This window comes from Panthera uncia, chromosome B4 (assembly GCF_023721935.1).
Source record: "Panthera uncia isolate 11264 chromosome B4, Puncia_PCG_1.0, whole genome shotgun sequence".
NCBI lineage: Eukaryota > Metazoa > Chordata > Mammalia > Carnivora > Felidae > Panthera > Panthera uncia.
This window is the reverse complement of record NC_064809.1, coordinates 60,122,798-60,143,620: the sequence shown is the minus strand read 5'-3', so window position 1 is coordinate 60,143,620 and position 20,823 is coordinate 60,122,798.

Genomic DNA, 20,823 nt, shown 5'->3' with positions numbered 1-20,823 from the left:
GAGAGAGCAGAAGAGGAGCAGAGAGAGAGAGGGAGACACAGAATCCGAAGCAGGCTCCAGGCTCCAAGCTGTCAGCACAGAGCCCAATGTGGGCCTTGAACTCATGAACCATGAGATCATGACTTGAGCCAAACTTGGATGCTTAACCGACTGAGCCACCCAGGCGCCCCATTCCCATTCTAATTTTGAATGATTGCTTTCCTGGCCTGCCACACAAAATCATCCTAAGAATTCTTTTCATAATATTTCTCTGATAAGGCAACTGGATCTTGACACTCATGCCTTCCTCTTTCTTGGATCCCTTTTTGGTTTTGCAGTAGCACATCCTGAAGGAACTTTTTATAGAAAGAAGGGAGGAACACTTTCTCAGGTCTTGCACATCTCAAATATGTCATTACTTTGTCTTCAGATTTGATTGATAATTTAACTCCGTATAGAATTCTAAATTTAAATGAATTTTCTCTCAGAACTATGAAGGCATTGCCTCACTAGTTCTAGCACTCAACACATCTGAAAAAAGAGGGGGGGATGCAAATCAGATTCTTATTCCTTTCCATATTGCCTGCTTCGTTTTTTCCCCACTCTGTAGATGCTTTTAGTAACTTCTTTTTATCATTTGTGTTTAAAGACTTCAGTAGTCTAGGTACTAAGATGGGTATCTTTTCACTCCAGTTTGGTCTTCTATATTGCCTTTCAATAAAAAAAACTTAATGTCTTTCTTCAGCTTAGGAGACTTTCCCTCAAAAGTTTAAAAAATTATTTTCTCCCCTCTATTTTCTCTGTGCTTTGATTCTGTAACTTCTCCTAGATGTTTCATCTTCTGAATTAATCCTCTATGTCTCTGAAAGCTCATATTACATTTTCTTCTCTTGCCTTTTTGTTCTGAAATATGGATGACTTCCATGAGTTTTCTTTTAGCATTCTATTGAAAAAATTGGTCATGGTAGTTTTCAATTCAAATAAAGTTTTCTTGTCCTTGGATTTAATAAATTTCCCAATTTATTAAAAACTTCTCTTCAGTTTTCTGAATTACCTCCATTTCTTTAGGGTTAATTGTTGTGTGTTTCTTCTCAGTTCTTGTCTGTATGCCATTGGCTTTCTTCAACTGTCTTGGTTGCCTGTTTATGTTTGGAATAAAGAAATTAGACTGATAGTCAAGTTCCTCCACTGAGGAATAGTCTATTTTCTCAGCAAACCTTTCTACCAGGTGGAGGTTTGTTCTAGAACTGTGTATACAGGTCAGGGTAAGTATCTTGTCTCCAGGGGTAACTGGTTGAGTGGTCATTACTAGCCAAAATTAGAAGAGTTGCCATGGAATATGTATCCACACCCAAATCCTGCTTATTTCCAGGCAGCTAGTTTAACTTCTTTGCATTTCTTTGGTTTCTGCCTGTGGATAACTTCCACTGTCAGTCGCTCTGCCCATACACAGGTGGGGAAAGAGAGTGGAGGATGAGGAGGCAGGTGAATCAGGTGTTTCACAGCAGACCTGCGGCTTCATACCCACATGCCCAACCCACCTTATGTCCCTGCTTTTTGACTAATACCATGCTTGGAATTTATTTGAGGTTCAACAAGGAAACTGGGTTTCACCAATTTCTTCCTCTTTTTAGTGGCTGAGGTTTCCCCGCAATCTACCTGCTTCCTGTATTCTAGAAAGTCAGCAACACATCACGCCTGCTGATGATCCTTGTCCATTTGCTCCTAAATGGTTATGGATTTACTTTATTTTGTATTTCTATAGTGTCATTCTGCACTATTTTGTGCTTTTTAAGCGTCATTTCAATAATGTTTAGAAAAATCATGAAGTAAAATCTGCCTTCCAAGGCCTGTTTCTTCCACTAAAGCTTTAACCTTAAAAAAAACCCAGAACTTTCCTCTAAAAAGATTCAGGTCTATGTACACACACACACACACACACACACACACACACACACACACACACGTAAAGTTTTGGAATCAAATGATTTTTTGAGGTAGCAGGAGGGAGAAAATCGATAGATGCTCAAGAAATACTTAGTTGACTGATTTAAAAATTTTGTTCAAGAGAATATAATAGATTTGTAATATATGAAAAGAGCAATGTGGAAAGTTGTTCAGTACTGGACACTAATTATCTAGGCATTTGGTGAAAATGAAGGGTAATTTTTTTTTTTTTTGTAAATAGAGCTGGTTAATGATTTCAGTGGCAGCAGAATATTACAGATGATGAGTTAGAACACGGCAACGCGCTCCTAGTATTTAAATGGAACAGCTATTAACCACTTTCTCAGTTTTGCCTGTACACATGGTCATGAAAAATTGTGCAAGGTTTATTGCAAATATATCTTGTAAGTGAAGTTACACGAAGCAATAAAATGTAGTAGTCCTTGCTTTACTAGGCCACTCTGGACTTTACCAAAACCCTCTTTTTCTTACACAGCAGCCATTAAGTGGGGAGCCATAACTGCGTGTAATGTAATTAAATGGTAAAAGACTTTTAACATTTTTTATAGGCTTATGAAATATTATTCCCCTGGATCTTTGAAATCTGAAAGTAGTAGCACATTGGTAACTCCCAGTATTGAAGATTCTTTTAATAGGCACTTGGCTTTGAATAGAGAAAAATGGTAAGAAAAGCAGTCAAAACTCTGCATTATTTCACTAAGTACTGTGAGCGTTGGTTACTTTAGACAAGCCATGGTAAGGGAGGTTGGGTTACTTTAGACAAGCCATGGTAAAGAAGGTTGGAAATTTTCACTTCTGGGACCAATTGTGAATCTTCCCAGGTCTTCTTGACATTCTGGGTTTCGGTGCCTGTGCCTTTGTCTATTTTGTAATCATAAACAATAATAGTGGGAAAAATCATCTACTCCTGCCTTTTCCCCCATACTTCATCCCTCTCTCCCTTTTCTCTTCTTTTCTTTTTGGAAATTTCACAAATACAGAGAAGTACAAAGAATTAAATGGCAGACATTCTTATCTTTCCCATTGACAGTTAAACACTAATAACATTTTGCCTTATTTGCTTTCAGCTTTTCTCCTATGGAAATATGTTAAAAGATATTACACTAATGTATGACTACATTGTCTTCTTAAAAGAAAAAATATTAAAAAGTTACAGAGGAAAATAAAAGTACTCTTTAATCTGTAACCCGTTTTCAAAATATTCTCCATTTCTAAGAGGTAATCAGTATTATAAATTAGCCTTTAAGCCTTTTGTGGAAAATTCTTTTACATTTTTATGTACATATCCACAGAGTAACTATTGTGTTGCTTTGTATACATTTTTAAATTATATATAGATCATATCATGTTGTTTATTTGTGATCAACTTGTTTTACTTACTAAATATTATGTTTTTGAGATCTATCCTTATTGCTACACATAGCTATACTGCATTTGCTTAAATGGCTATATTGTAGCCCAACATTAATTTTATTTGATGGAAATAGATATTTATGACATCAGATTTCCTTGGGTCAGTATATCTGCTGTATTCTTATCCATCCTTTTTTTTCCTTTTTGTGTCATTTCACCTTAACCCGGTCTCTCATCAATAGAATAGAGCTAGATTATGTTTTCAAATGTAAGAGTGTCCCTCTCTAGACAAAGTTACTCCATTTGCATTTATTGTGATTCTTAATAAATTTTTACTTGATTCTTGTTTTTTCTTGGGAATGAGCCAAGATGGGGGAACAGCATGGAAGTTTTTTGTGTGTCTCCCATCCATGAAATACAGCCAGAACAACATAAACCATGCTGCACACCTAGAAAACTCATCTGAGGATGAACACAACAATCTACACAACCTGAACCACAGAATTCAGCAGGTGCATGACGCGGAGAGGTGAACAGGGGGAGAGAGAAGCTGCCGTGGGCAGGGAGCCGCTTTGGAAGGATGGAAACGGGGTGGGGAGGTTAGAATACGGGAAAAGCACCCCCCCCCCCGCAAAAAAAAGCAGCTGGAGAGAAAGTGGAAAAGTGGAAACAGCCGCAAGGACTGAACTAAAAAGGGAGAAAGGAGAAAGGAGAAAGGAGAAAGGAGAAAGGAGAGGGTTTAAATTCCATTAAGACTATAAACAGGGGGAGCGCAGAGTCTGCAGCTCTGCAGCTCAATACCTGGCAGCGCTCTGGTGAGAAAGGTGAATCCCCAGGAGCAGAGTGGAGTCCAGGTATCTTCAGGCCACACGGGAAGAGGCGGCTCCCTTGCCAGGAGGACACGGGGTAGAGTCTGTGTGGGTGCCCCAAAGGCAAGGCCCCAGTGGACTCGGGAGAACAACCACATTCGCTGGTGCTGGAACAAGGTCATTAAGGGTGAAGCCAGGTGCCAGATGTGTGTTGTGATTTGCCATAATCCTTGAAATGCTGCTGATGCTACGCAATCTCGCGAACTTTCTCTGGGACAGGCTGGCACCCAGCTGCAGTCTCTGGGCTTCGGCAGCAGCATGGTCCCGCAAACGTTCCTGGGTGTGGCCAGCACCCAGCCACTGCTCAGTGAGACCCTCCTGCAGAGGGGCAGAATGGGTCAAAGCCGCAGTCCCTCAAAAGGAAGGGGTCGGGAAAAACAGTCACATCTGAGACAAAACTCAGGAGGAAGGTTCTGCCTGGGGCTTGGTCAGGGACGGTGTAAAAGCGGGAGTGGACGAAAGCCGAAGACAAAGGATGGGTGTGCGAATCCTGATCGGGAACAACAGAGTTCCAATACTAGACAGAGTGGAGCTGGGCGACGCCATTATCACAGCACGCGCGCATGTGCACAGGCACCTACAAGCCTGGCAACAATCTACCTCAGTAAACTAAGCAACGCCATCTAGTGGAGAACAGAGCCATTACACTAAGCCCCGCCCAACTGGGCCAACCTTGCTCTTCAGGAGCACAAGTCTTTCTGCCAGCTTAGTTTATGGACTATAAAGCGCTTCATAGTTTGACTTCTGGGGGAAAATGAAGTAATTTAAGTCGTATTTCAGTTGTTCACCAGTCAATCTATTCAATTTTCTTTCTTTTTTTCTTTTTTCTCTTTTTCATTTCTTTTCTTTTTTTGATACAGAAAGAGAAAAATCATATTTATTTTCAATTTTTATTAAAAATATTTTTCTTTAATTTTTTTCTACCATATTTTTTACTTTGGTGTAAAGTTTTTCAAATTCTATTTTACATCCATCATTTCATTTTAGTCTACTTCAGTGTATTCATTTTTTCAAATTTTCAAACAATTTCTTTTTTTTTCTTTCCCCTTTTTTCTCTACTCTATCAAGCCCCTTTCAACAGCCAGACCAAAACACACCTAGGATCTAGCATTATTTATTTGATATTTGTGTGTGTGTGTGTCTTTTCAATTTTTTAATTTTAGTATTTTTTTAATTTTAATGTTTTAACATCATTAATTCCTTTTCTCCTTCAAAATGATGAAACGAAGGAATTCAACCCAAAGGAAAGAGCATAAAGAAACGACAGCCAGGGACTTAACCAACACAGATACAAGCAACATGTTTGAACCAGAATTTAGAATCACAATAATAACAATACTAGCTGGAGTCGAAAATAGATTAGAATTCCTTTCTGTGGAGATAGAAGAAGTAAAAGCTACTCAGGATATATAAAAAAAATGCTATAACTGAGCTGCAATCTCCAATGGATGCCATGGTGGCAAGGATGGATGAGGCAGAACAGAGAATCAGTGATATAGATGACAAACTTATGGAGAATAATGAAGCAGAAAAAAAGAGGGAGACTAAGGCAAAAAAACATGATTTAAGATTTAGCGAAATCAGTGACTTTTTAAAAAGTAATAACATCAGAATCATAGGGGTGCCAGAAGAGGAAGAGAAAGAAATAGGTGTAGAAGGGTTATGTGAGCAAATTATAGTGGAAAACACTCCTAACCTGGGGAAAGACACACACATCAAATTCCAGGAAGCACAGAGGACTCCCATTAGATTCAACAAAACCAACCATCAACAAGGCATATCATAGTCAAATTGACAAAATACTCAGGCAAGGAAAGAATCATGAAAGCAGCAAGGGAAAATGTCCTTAACCTACAAGGGAAGAAAGATCAGGTTTGCTGCAGACCTATCCACAGAAACGTGGCAGGCCAGAAAGGAGTAGCAGGATATATTCAATGTGTTAAATCAGAAAAATATGCAGCCAAGAATTTTTTATCCAGCAAGGCTGTCATTCAAAATAGAAGAAGTAAAAAGTTTAAAAAAGATTTTTAAAAGTTTAAAAAAGATAAACAAGTTTAAAAATTAAAGGAGTTTGTGACCACCAAACCAGCCCTGCAAGAAATTTTAAGGGGGACCCTGTGAGGGGAGAACAGATAGAAAAAAAAAAGACAAACAAATAAATAAAGACCAAAAGCAACAAAGACTAGAAAGGACCAGAGAACACCACCAGAAACTCCAACACTACATGCAATATAATGGCAATAAATTCATATCTTTCAATACTCACTCTAAATGTCAATGGACTCAATGCTCCAATCAAAAGACATAGGGTAACAGAATGGTTAAGAAAACAAGATTCATCTATATGCTGTTTACAAGAGACCCACTTTAGACCTAAAGACACCTTCAGATTGAAAGTAAGGGGATGGAGAACCATCTATCATGCTAATGGTCAACAAAAGAAAGCCAGAGTAGCCGTACTTATATCAGACAATCTAGACCTTAAAATAAAGACAGTATCAAGAGATGAAGAAGGGCATTATATCATAATCAAGGGGCCTATCCAACAAGAAGACCTAACAGTTGTAAACATTTATGCACCAAATGTGGAACACCCAAATATATAAATCAAATAATCACACTTAAAGAAACTCATTGATAATAATACCATAATAGTAGGAACTTCACCACCCCACTTACAACAATGGACCGATCATCTAATCAAAATATCAACAAGGAAACAATGGCTTTGAATGACACACTGGACCAGATGGACTTAACAGATACATTCAGAACATTTCAACCTGAAGCAGCAGACTATACATTCTTCTCCAGTACACATGGAACGTTCTCCACAATAGACCACATACAGGGACACAAATCGGCCCTCAATAAGTACAAAAAGATTGAGATCATACTGTGCACATTTTCAGACCACAACGCTATGAAACTCAAAGTCAACCACAAGAAAAAATTTGGAAAGGTAACAAATACTTGGAGACTAAAGAACATCCTACTAAAGTATGAATGGGCTAACCAAGAAGTTAAAGAGGAAATTAAAAAGTTCATGGAAGCCAATGAAAATGATAACACCATAATCCGTAACCTCTGGGATGCAGCAAAGGCAGTCATAAGAGGCAAGTATATAGCAACCCAGGCCTTCCTAAAGAAGGAAGAAACATCTCAGATACACAACCTAAACTTACACCCTAAAGAGCTGGAAAAAGAAAAGCAAATAAGACCCAAAAACAGAAGACAGAAAATAATAAAGATTAGAGCAGAAATTAATGCTACCGAAACCAAAAAACAGTAGAACAGATCAATGAAACCAGAAGCTAGTTCTTTGAAAGAATTAACAAAACTGATAAACCACTAGCCAGTTTGATCAAAAAGAAAAAGGAAAGGACCCCAAATAAATAAAATCAAGAATGAAAGAGGACAGGTCACAACCAACACAGCAGAAATAAAAACAATAATAAGAGAATATTATGAGCAATTAACACCAATAAAATGGGCAATCTGGAAGAAATGGACAAGTTCCTAGAAACATATACACTACCAAAACTGAAACAGAAAGAAATAGAAAATTTGAACAGACCCATAACCAGTAAAGAAATCGAAATAGTAATCAAAAATCTCCCAAAAAAGAAGAGTCCAGGGCCAGATGGCTTTCCAGGGGAATTCTACCAAACATTTAAGGAAGAGTTAACACCTATTCTCTTGAAGCTGTTCCAAAAACTAGAAATGGAAGGAAACCTTCTAAACTCTTTCTATGAAGTCAGCATTACCTTGATTCCAAAACCAGACAGAGACACCATTAAAAAGAACTATAGACCAATTTCCCTGATGAAAATGGATGCAAAAATCTTTAACAAGATACTAGCCAACCGGATCCAAGAATTATTAAAAAAAATAATCACCACGACTAAGTGGGGCTTATACCTAGGATGAAGGACTGGTTCAATATCTGCAAAACAATCAGTGTGTTTCATCACATCAATAAAAGAAAAGACAAGAACCATATGATCCTCTAAATAGATGCAGAGAAAGCATTTGGCAAAATACAACATTCTTTCTTAATAAAAACCCTCAAGAAAGTGGGGATAGAAGGATCACACCTCAAGATCATAAAGCCATATACAAAAGACCCAATGCTAACATCATCCTCATGGGGAGAAACTGAGAGCTTTCCCTGTAAGGTCAGGAACAAGACAGGGATTTCCACTCTTGCCACTGTTATTCAACATAGTATTGGAAGTCTTAGCCTCTGCAATCAGACAACACAAAGAAATAAAAGGCATCCAAATCAGCCAGGAGGAGGTCAAACTTTCACTCTTCCCAGATGACATGATACTCTATATGGAAAACCCAAAAGATTCCACCATAAAACTGCTAGAACTGGTTCATGAATTCAGCAAAGTTTCAGGATATAAAATCAACTCACAGAAATCGGTTGCATTCCTATACACCAACAATGAAGCAAGAGAAAAAGAAATGAAGGAATCAATCCCATTTATACCTGCACAAAAAAACCATAAAACACCTAGGAATAAATCTAACCAAAGAGGTGAAAAAATCTATACACTGAAAACTATAGCAAGCTTATGAAATTAATTGAAGAAGACACAAAAAAATGGAAAAAGATTCTATGCTCCTGGATAGGAAGAGAAAATTTTGTTAAAATGTCAATACTATGAAAAGCAATCTACATATTCAATGCAATGCCTGCCAAAATAACACCAGCATTCTTCACAGAGCTAGAACAAACAATCCTAAAATTTGTATGGAACCAGAAAAGACCCTGAATAGTCAAAGCAATCTTGAAAAAGAAAACCAAAGCAGGAGACCTCACAATCCCGGACTTCAAGCTGTACTACAAAGTTGTAATCATCAAGACAATATGGTACTGGCACAAAAACTAGACACTCAGATCAATGGAACAGAATAGAGAACCCAGAAATGGACCCACAAATGTGTGTCCAAATAATCTTTGACAAAGCAGGAAAGAATATTCAATGGAATAAAGACAGTCTCTTCAGCAAGTGGTGCTGGGAAAAATGGGCAGCAACATGCAGAAGAATGAACCTGACCACTTTCTTACACCATACACAAAAATAAACTCAAAATGGTCGAAAGACCGAAATGTAAGAAAGGAAGCCATCAAAATCCTCGAGGAGAAAGCAGGCAAAACCTCTTTGATCTTGGCCACAGCAACTTCTTACTCAACACGTCTCCAGAGGCAAGGGAAACAAAAGAAAAAATGAACTATTGGGACCTCATCAAAATAAAAATCTTCTGCACAGTGAAGGAAACAATCAGCAAAACTAAAAGGCAACCAACAGAATGGGAGAAGATATTTGCAAACGACATATCAGATAAAGGGTTAATATCCAAAATCTATAAAGAACTTATCAAACTCAACACCCAAATAACAAATATTCCTGTGAAGAAATGGGCAAAACACATGAATAGACACTTCTCCAAGGAAGACATCCAGATGGCCAACCGACACATAAAAAAAAAAATGCTCAACATCACTCACCATCAGGGAAATACAAATCAAAACCACAATGAGATATCACCTTACACCTGTCAGAATGGCTAACATTGACAATTCAGGCAACAACAGATGTCGGCAAGGATGTGGAGAAAGAGGATCTCTTTTGCATTGCTGGTGGGAATGCAAACTGGTGAAGTCACTCTGGAAAAAGTATGGAGATTCCTCAAAAAATAAAAAATAGAACTACCCTAGGACCCAGCAATTGCACTACTAGGCATTTATTCACGCGATACAGGTATGCTGTTTCGAAGGGACACATGCACCCCAATGTTTATAGCAGTACTATCAACAATAGCCAAAGTATGGAAAGAGCCCAAATGTCCACTGATGGATGAATGGATAAAGAAGATGTGGTGTATATATATGCAATGGAGTATTACTCAGCAATCAAAAAGAATTAAATCTTGTCATTTGCAAGTATATGGATGGAACTGGAGGATATTATGATAAGCAAAATAGTCAGAGAAAGACAAATATCATATGACTTCACTCATATGAGGACTTAAGACACAGAACAAATGAACATAAGGGAAGGGAAGCAAAAATAATATAAAAACAGGGAGGGGACAAAACATAAGTGACTCTTAAATATGGAGAACAAACAGAGGGTTATAGGAGGGCTGTGGGAGGGGGATGGGCTAAATGGGTAAGGGACATTAGGGAATCTACTTCTGAAATAATTGTTGCACTATATGCTAATTTGGATGTAAATTAAAACATTAAAATTAAAAAAAAATTTTTTTACTTAATTCTTCCACCTGATTTTTTGTTTCTCATTTACCATGGTTTCTCTTTGTGTGTATGTGTACGTGTGTGTGTTTTACTTTTAATCTTCCTCTTTTCCTCTCTTCCAATGGAATAAGGATGCTTTCTTGAATCTGTTTTTCCATTTGTTGGAATTGAACTTATAATTCTATTTCCTATTATTTAGTGATTACTCTTAAATATATAACATGTAATGTAGCTCATTTTTTCTTAGCAAAGTCTCATGTTTATCACTACCCTGAACTTCCTTTGCTTTTAGGTTGCTTTTGGTTTCCTCCACATTGGTATTCTCCATCTGCTTTCTTTTTTTTGAAATGTTAGTTTATTTTTGTTACCAAAAACATAAAGTAGGGGCACCTTGCTAGCTCAGTCGGTGGAGCATGTGACTCTTGATCTCAGGGTTGTGAGTTTGAGCCCCACATTGGGTGTTGAGATTACCTAAAATATAAAATCTTTAAAACAATATAAAGTATATATTAGGATTATTGCTGTCTTATTATTTTTTATGGTCAATGTTTATTTCTGCCGATGCTTTATGACCCCCGCTAAGGAACAGCTTGTATTTTCCCATTGCGCATGTCTATGCAGGGTGAAGGCACCACTACCTTCTTGTTGGCCCTGCCAGTGACCAGGTTTACTGGCTAAAACCGTCCTGTGGAGCCCGATGTTTTTATTTTGGAATAGGGAGTTTGGAATAGGAGAATATAAACTTAAGCTCCATTCCATGTTGAGGATTTTGCAGTGCTAACCTGGATTAATAAAATTAGTGTTGGTTTGTTTGTTTAATTGATGGTGGACATATGGGGAGGCAGATACTCCATTAAAATATAATTACACGAAGAACTATACATGAATTAAAGTTAAATAGAAAGCAGTGGATGATCAGAGGAACTGGGGTGATAGGGATCTCATTTTCTTTGGAAGACACAGATGTCTTCTCAGTGAGGTATATTTTGATTTGTCCCTTGAGGGATAATGGAACATAAGCCAGGCCAAGCATTATAGGCAGAGGAACTGGGAGTGCAAGGTCATTAAGATATGAAAGAGCAGGGCTAATTCAGAAAATGGCACAAAGCTCTACATGATTGGAGTGAAGGACACGGGTTGCAGTCAGGTGACAACTATTCCTTTTTTTCTTATGTTTATTTTTATTTTTGAGAGACAGAGAGAGACAGAGCACGAGCAGGGGAGGAGCAGAAAGAGAGGGAGACACAGAATCTGAAGCAGGTTCCAGGCTCTGAGCTGTCAACACAGAGCCCAATGTGGGGCTTGAACTCACAAACCCAAGATCATGACCTGAGCTGAAGTTGGACGCTTAACCACTGAGCCACCCAGGTGCTCCAGATGCTGACTGTTCTTGAATGCACGTAAAAAAGCTGGGTGTTCCACGTGACTCTGGCTGGTGGCTACCCAGCACATTGGCTCACCCCCTTTCTCATCCCTGGCAACACTGAATTAGTCATTCCACTTTTCTCACTCAGACTAGGCATGCTCTTAGAAAGCTTTTCCGCATGACACTCCCAGAGAATGGTTTCCAGTTAAAAAGAGTTGGCATTTCTATTTGTCACCTCTGCTGTTAACAATGGGAAGCCCCTGAAATCATTCATTCATACTTTGGAAAAACAGCTTTGGTGAAGGCATGGACACAAAAGATGCAGTAGGAAGTGGTTGCAGACTAGAGATGATGAAGGTTTGTCATTAGATGAGGTAACTGATATAGAGCAGAAGTAAGATTGGAGAAGAAATTTAGCGGGTGGGCTTAATCCTGATTTGGCACTAAGAGAAGGAGAGAAAAGGATGGAGACCAAAGGCAAATACAAGGGCAGCTCTAAGCTTTCAGAGTTGGAAGACTGGGTTGGGGGTGGAGGGTACCTGGTTTCACCTCCTTCCAGAGCACCTATGATTCAGGCTGCGGCTATGGTGAGCAATTCCCACATGGGCCATCAGTGTCCCGCTTCAAGGACCTGCTAAGTGGCTCTGGTGTTCTTCCTCATGGTTTTGGAAAGTCCTAGCATGGAAACAGCCAGAAATGTGTGAGAATTTATGACTTTGAGGTGGGGAGTAGCATCAACTGAGAAGGAAGGCAAGTTGGTGGATAAATGTCCCAGCCTCTGCCCTTTGAGGGGACAAATCTGAAGCATGTGCCATGCGACTCCTGAGGGCTCCCAGTGGGGCTGAGCCTCTCAGCTGCAGGTGCTAGTAATGAGATCAATAGCACGTTCTTTCCTTGCCCCTCCTCCTTTCTTGTCTTTCCTCAGCTCCACACTCCTCCTTGTGAGCTGACACCTCAAATAAGGCACCTGCACCTTAGTCCTCGTCCCATGCTGTGCCTTTGGATCACCAGATAAAGACTGTGATGAAAATACCGTTACTTAGAAGGGATGCAGACTTGAACAGAAGGCTGGAAGTGGAAGTCATGGATGGGAAAACAAAGCATTTTCAATGGGAAGTTTGTGTGATGATCCTAAACATTAAGGAACAGAGAATGGCACATAGCAGGCTCTCAGCACTGGCGTGCCTTGTTTTACTGCACTTGGCTTTATTGCCCTTCACAGGTATTGTGTTGCTTACAGATTGAAGGTTTGTAGCAACCCCTGCATCAAGCAAGTCTATTGGCTGCGTTTTCCCAACAGTATGTACTCACTTCGTGTCTCTGTGTCACATTTTAGTCATTCCCACAATATTTCAAACTTTATTATTATTATTATTATTATTATTATTATATTTGTCACAGTGATCCGTGATCAGTGATCTGGGATGTTACCATTATAATCGTTTTGGGGCCAAATGCATGAACTGTGTTCATATAAGATGGCAAACTTAATCCCTGAATGCTGTGCATGTTCCAACTGCTCCACCAACTAGCCATTCCCCCATCTCTCCCTCTCCTCGGGCCTCCCTATTCCCTGAGACACAACAACATTGAAATCAGGCCAATTAGTAACCCTACTTTGGCCTCTAAGTGTTCAAGTAAAAGGAAGAGTTGCATGTTTCTCCTTTCAAATCAAAAGCTAGATGTGATTAAGCTCAGTGAGGAAGGTATGTCCAAAGCCGAGATAGGCTGAAAAGCTAGGCCTCCTGCAGCAAACATTCAGCCGCATTGTGAATGCAAAGGAAAAGTCCTTGAAGAAAATTAGAAGTGCTACTCTGGTGAACACATCAATGAAAGGAAAGTAAAACAGCTTTATTGCTGATATGGGGGTTTCAGGGGTCTGGTTAGAAGACCAAACCAGCCACAACATTGCCTAATTAACCAGAGCCTAATCCCGAGCAAAGCCCTAACTCTTTTCAATTTCACGAAGGCTTGGAGAGGTGAGGAAGCTACAGAAGAAAAGTGCGAAGCTAGCAGAGGTTGGTTCATGAGGTTTAAGGAAAGAAACCGTCTCCAGAACCTAAAAGTGCAAAGTGAACCAGCAGGTACTGATGGAGAAGCTGAAGTGAGTTATCCAGAAGATCTAGCTAAGATCATTAATGAAGGTGGCTACACTAAACAGATTTTCAATGTAGACAAAACAGCTTTCTTTTAGAAGATGCCAGCTAGGACTTTCACAGCTAGAGAGGAGAGGTCCATGCCTGGCTTCAGAGCTTCAAAGGACAGTCTGACTCTCTTGTTAGCAGCTTAATGCAGCTGGTGACTTGAAGTTGAAGCCAACGTTCATTGGCCATTCTGAAAATTATGCGGCCCTTAAGAATTATGTTAAATCTACTTTGCCTGTACTCTACCAACAAAGCAATAAAGCCTGGATGACAGCACATCTGTTTACTATATGGTTTACTGAATATTTGGAGCTCACTTTTGAGACCTACTTCTCAGGGAAAAAGGTATCTTTTGAAATATTACTGCTCATTGGCAATGTACCTAGTTACCAAAAAGCACTGAGGGGAGATGTGCAATGAGATTCATATTGTTTTCAAACCTGCCGACAACATCCATTCCGTAGCCTATGGATCAGGGAGTGATTTCATCTTTCAAGTCTTATTATTTAAGAAATACATTGCATAAGGTCAAAGTTGCTATAGGCAGTGAAAACCTTCTGGAAAGGATTCACCATTTTGGATATCATTAAAAACATTCATGATTCAGAGGAAGGGGTCAAAATAATAACATGATCAGAGTTTGGAAGAAGTTGATTCCAACCCTCATGGATGACTATGAGGTGTTCAAGACTTCAGCAGAGGAAATACTGCAGATGAGGTGGAAATAGCAAGAGAACTAGAATTAGAAGTGGGGCCTGAAGATGTGACTGAATTGCTGCCATCTTGTGAAAGAAACGCTAACGGGGGAGGAGTTGCTTCTTATAGATCTGCAAAGAAAGTGGTTTCTTGAGATAAAATCTACGCCCAGTGAAGATGCTGTGAAGACTGTTGACAGGACTTAGCTGATAAAGCAGTGGTGGGGTTTGAGAGGACTCCAATTCTGAAAGAAGTTCTGCTGTGAGTAAAATGCTATCAAACAGCATCTCATGCAGCAGAGAAGCCCTTTATGAAAGGAAAAGTCAATCAATGTGGCAAAACACATTGTTGTCTTATTTTAAGAAATTGCCACAGCCACCCCAACCTTCAGCAACCACCACCCTGATCATTCAGCAGCCATCAACATCGAGGCAAGACCCTCCACCCTCAAAAAGATTAGGACTTGCTGGAAGCTTAGACGATGATTAGCACTTTTTAGCAATAAAGCATTTTTAAATTAAGGTATGTACATATTTTTAGGCATGATGCTATTGCACACTTAATAGACTACAGTATGGTGTGCAGATAACTTTTATATGCACTGGGAAAACAAAAAATTCATTTGACTGGCTTTATTTCAATATTTGCTTTATTGTCGGTGGTCTGGAACCAAACCCACAATATCTCCAAGGTATGCTTGCAATGTGATGAACAGACAACAGTTGAAGTCTTAGAGTAGATGAAATCTTATGTTTAAGACTAATTCATCCTGAAAAGAGACCCAAGGCATGAACTAATGCTTCAAGAGATGTTTATGGAGCCTGGTGCTCTGTTTACTTTTTACACACTAATTGGCAAATTTATTGGGTTGCCAAGATGGCAAGTTTATGGATTAAAAAATATATATAACTGGTAAATGTCATCTGTGTTGTATTTGAGTTGCTCTTTTTTTTTTTCCTTTGAAGAAAGTTTATGTTAAAAAGAAAAGTAAAAATTACAGGAAATAATATGCGAATTCATGTCATTTGTGAAGACTTTTGAAAGACCAGGGGAGTTGGGTTTGGGACCTGCTTCCCTCCTCCCCTGTTCAGTGACTGTCATTGTCTCAATGGGGAGAAAAGTTTCTGCATTTTGCTGAGCTGATGTGAGGTGCAGCTCACGAGTAAGCACCTTTGTTTATAAAGCTGTGCTGTAAAATACGTTAGCTATAGCCACATGTGGCTACTGAGGACTGGAAATGTGGCTAGGGCAACTGAGAAATATTTTCATTTATTTTATTGTAATTAGTTTAAATAAAGAAGCTTAAGCAATGTAAAATATTTTTCCATGAAACGCAAGTTTGTTTTGGTAGGACTATATTACACTCTGTTGAAAATGTAGCATTTGAATGGATATGTCTAAGGCTTAGTATGATAATTAAAGGGGGTAAATCGTCTCATTAATAATTTTTAAAAGCTCTGTTGAAATATAATTGATATACAAAACACCATGCATATTTACCATGTACAACTTAATGAGTTTGGACATAATGCATAAAACCAGGAAATTATCCCCACAATAAGGGTAATAGACATATCCATCACCTCCAAAAATTTTGTGTGTGTGGTAAGAACACAACACAGATCTACCCTCTTGCAAAGTTTCAAGTGCAATATACAGTATTATTTAGTACCCCAATGCCATGCAGCATACTCCTAGAACTAATTCATCTTGTAATTTTATGTAGTATTTTGCAATGAGAATGTTTTAGGTATGTTTGGTTAAACAAAATTTATTAAAATTCTTTCTTTCTCTCTCTCTCTTTTCCTTCCTTCCTTCCTTTCCCTCTTCCTACCTTCTTTCTCCCTTTCTTTCTTTTCTTTCTTTCTTTCTTTCTTTCTTTCTTTCTTTCTTTCTTTCTTTCCAGTAGGCCCCACGCCCAGCATGGAGCCCAATGCGGGGCTTGAACTCACGATCCTGAGATCAAGACCTGAGCTGATACCAAGAGTTGGATGCTTAACTGACTGAGCCACCCAGGCACCCCTCTTTTTGCTGTTTTTAATGTGGCTATTAGAAAATAAAACTAGATATGTGGTTAATATTATATTTCTATTGACAGTGTTGGTATAAAATGTCCTGAAAGTATAAGCCACAAGAGCTCTGGTTAACGGAGGCCTCTTCTGGGTACAAGGATTATGGTTGGGGTGCGTCCTCAGCAGCTTTTCTTTGGCCTTATGCTTCTCATGTATCTACCACACTGATATCTCTTACCACCATGGGGACTGGGAATATAAGGCACAAATCCTATAACAAAAGAAATGTTCTCTAGGGTTTAGTTTTGTTTTGCTTTGATTTTTGACCCAGACTTGGCTCTTTAATATATTTGTCAGTTTGTTTGTTTTATCGGGGCCTAAAGCATTGGGTTTTGTTTCAAAATGGCAGGAAGAGCGTAAGGGTGGGACCCGAAGAGGAAACAAAACAAAACAAAACAAAAACCCTTGGCCCTGTTAAGAACGGAGCAAGGGTGTGGCTGGAACTGAGCTGGCACCTACTCCCTGAGCCCAGAGACAAGGGATCAGGTGGAGGACAGCCTGGGGTGGAGGCCGAGATCATCGGTGAGGGGAGAATGCTAAGCCAGAGGAGCAAACCTTGTTCCCAACACAGGGTCCAAGACGGGAGAGGAGGCCAAGAGCAGTGGGTGCCAGCAGTGGGTGCCAACCCAAAACAATAGATGCAGGGACAAATCACAGAGGTGAAAGTCTCATAAATGAGCTGCTAAGAGAAAACATGAGGGTGAGAGACAAACCAGATGGAGGGTGGGAGCACGAGACAGGGGATGTAGTCAGATGTCCACCCATCTTCCAGGTCCCTCCTGCCAGGTGAGAGGACCACACTGCTCAGCCCTTGTCAGGGACCCTCCCCTCTGCCTAGATGCTGACAAATGTGTTTACTTACCCAGCCCTAGAATTTAAAGCAAACTCTATTGGGCTGTCTTCAAACTGGTTGGTATTGTTGAGTTTCTTGGCTCCTGTACATATATCACACAAAAGTCTAGTTTATTTGTCGCTCTATCCTACTAGCCTGGAGCTGTCTCAACCCTCTCTGTTGTCAGCGCCCAACAAAGTTAACAAGCTACAAACAAGTAGCCCGAGCGGTGGGCAGCGGAGGTGGGCCTGGAATTAGGAAACCATGTCACTCAAGGATATGTAAATCCTGGTACTTTTTAAAAAAGTTCCCACAGATTCTTTTGGAATGCATGGATATTTAAATATCCAAATGCATGCATGTTAAAACCCACTATATGAAATAACACCTTCATTTTGGTGTCAGTCTAGGCGAGGGGCGCCCACTTTTAGGATGGATTGGGGAGGCTGTTTTCAAGAGCTATTCTTTGCAGCTGGATTGTTCACTGACTCGATGGAGCTAAAACTCTTCCAAAGAAGTGAACTGTCCTCACAGAAATAGCTGAAAGAAACACACCAAGTTTCTTGGCATGATGCAGCAAGGCAGGCTGCAATAGATTAGCTCTGCCCTTAACAACAAGTTTCACTGGGCCGATGAGAGATGTTATGGAAACGTATCAAGGGAAAGAGGACTCCAGCTTCAGCTGGCCAGCAGACCATAGAGTAATCACTGCAATGAAAATACTGAACGAGCACCAAGACTCACAAAGCAGCTTATTATAAGGATTTAATATACAGTATTATGGGGAATCTGGATAGCTCTTGTAATGGGATATGGAGCCTTGCTCTTCTCAGTCCCTGGTTCGAATTTGGATTAAGTCCATTTCAACTAAAATTAGTTGCCATTTGAGACAATTTGGAGGCCTTGGCAAAACAAGTTGGTCATCTCATCCCGGCTACCAGGAGAGCTGACCTCACATGCAGGGGCTACATCCCCAAAGTAAAAAAATCCCAAGTGTTCTCTTGCTATAGGTTTCCTTAAAAAAATTTTTTTTTAATGTTTATTTATTTTTGAGAGAGAGACAGAGAGACAGAGCGTGAGAGGGGGAGGGGCAGAGAGAGAGGGAGACACAGAATCCGAAGCAGGCTCACGGCTCTGAGCTGTCAGCACAGAGCCTGACGCGGGGCTCAAACTCACAGACTGCAAGATGATGACTGAGCCGAAGTTGGACGCTTAACTGACTGAACCACCCAGGTGCCCCGATAGGCTTCTTTTTAGAGCAGAGATAGGAGTCCCACACTAACATTATTTTAAAAATGCTTGAGTCACAAACTCCAACTCTATGGCCCTCATTCAGTTTTGGAGAGTCAAAATTGTAAAGATTAAAAAAAAACCCAAAACAACAACAAGTTGTTAACGTTTGAAGTTTAGTTACTGAGTCAGACTTCTTTAAGAAAGCACCATGGTGATTTGGTAACTGTAAGCTACTATAGCTATCAGGAGGTTCTTTAGCAGGGGCCAGGTCTGCCCTATATTCAAGTGCAGTCAAAGATTCCAGGGAAGTCATCTTTCAGGGCTATGTGCTCTTTTTAATGCCTGTCTTCCCCGGATCCTGCTCTGTCTTGCTTGTCCAACTCTAAGCTATCAAATAGCTGAATCAAATAGCAACAGGAATAAAATTGAGTCAGCAAAGGCTTGCTATCTCTCTCCATCTATAAAGAAGATGGTTGTCTGTCGCCTATAACCTGCATTGCTACACCTTTGTTTTGTGGAAGGTTAGGAAATAAGAGTTATCAGAAAAGTGCCTGAGAACATCATGGTGCTCGAGGATGTAAAATTCCCAGGTACACTGAAGCTCTTTCAACATTACTGTTAAGTCCACGATCTATTACATGTTCGTCATTGATTCAGACTCTCCTGCATTGCCTCAGCCAGAAAAGTGGAGTCACAGGTAGAACTGTAAAAAGGCTGGCGTTCCTAAGCTTGTGGGCTCCTGGATCTCCCTGCATTCACTGCCACGATCTGGCATCTGAACTCTTTCTTGTGACTTTAGTTCCATAGCATATACACTAGTTACAAAAATTCTCTCTGAGTGTTGTGTTCCAGTAAACTAAAATCTAGATAGATATATGCTTTCAGGATTGTGCAGACAAAAATTAACGTACAGATAGGCAGTCACACCTTCTACATCCCTTCATGTGTTTGGGTTTCTCTTCAGTCTGTCATCTTCTGATGCCACAGTCATTGAAACAGGAGAAGAGAAGATTTGAAAGCCCCTGTACCTTACCTAAACAAGTAACCATTCAATGGACACAGCCACAACAATTGTCAGCTAAGGGACACCATCAAAGGCATTCCTAGACACTAGGGAGGAGAAACAATAGAATTCTCTTCCTGGTCCTTGAGATCTTGTTCACTTTCCTTCACAAACCAACCAGAAATGAAATTCATAAGTAAAATAAGCTATAGTCAACACGCTGTCCTAACATAATGGAATAATGAAAAGAAAGTAATTTATATTTGCAAATGAATTTTGATATACCTCTATGCTCCATCTTTATGGCTGAGATAGCTCTAAATGTAACCTGATAGAGTTGTGTTTTATTAGCAGCATAGCTACCAGTGGCACACTCTTATGAAAGTCTGGACGGTGCTCATAAGGGAACAAAACAAAATGTCTTCCACATGGACTCATTCCTTGAGCATTCCTAATATGTTCAAGCTGTGCAAAAGATACTTCATGTAGACCTATAAGTGGAATTAGAGTCTAGGCTTGGGTAATTAAAAGCAGGTTTTTCACCTTTGTGAACGGTCTCAAAGGATGTGGGGAAAATCCCTACATTGCACGGCAGGGCAACAAAGCACAAAATATCCATCTTTGCTTCCTTATACCTAAAGGTGGGTACAATCCCTCCAGGATTATAACAACCCAAATGTCTCCACCGCTTTCCAAACTACCTTCATGAAAAACCAGAGTTAGAATGTCAATCTAGGGACTTGGTTCCTCATGAAGTTCTGTGGTGTGCTCCACCATAAATTATTGCAAATATGTGTACAGTGCCCATTGTACCCACTAAATTATACATTCTAAGGGAGCCAAGGCTATGCCTGTCCTGATCACCACTGCATCGCCTGACATGGACTAGGCACTCAACAAGGATTTGTTGAGTGAATCAATGAGGAAATGAATGAATGAATGAATCAGTACTATATAGTCATCAGACCTGCATCAGTTTATCAGCACAGACCAACTCTACACTGTAATGCTTAAAGAAACTTGCCTTTAAATATTTT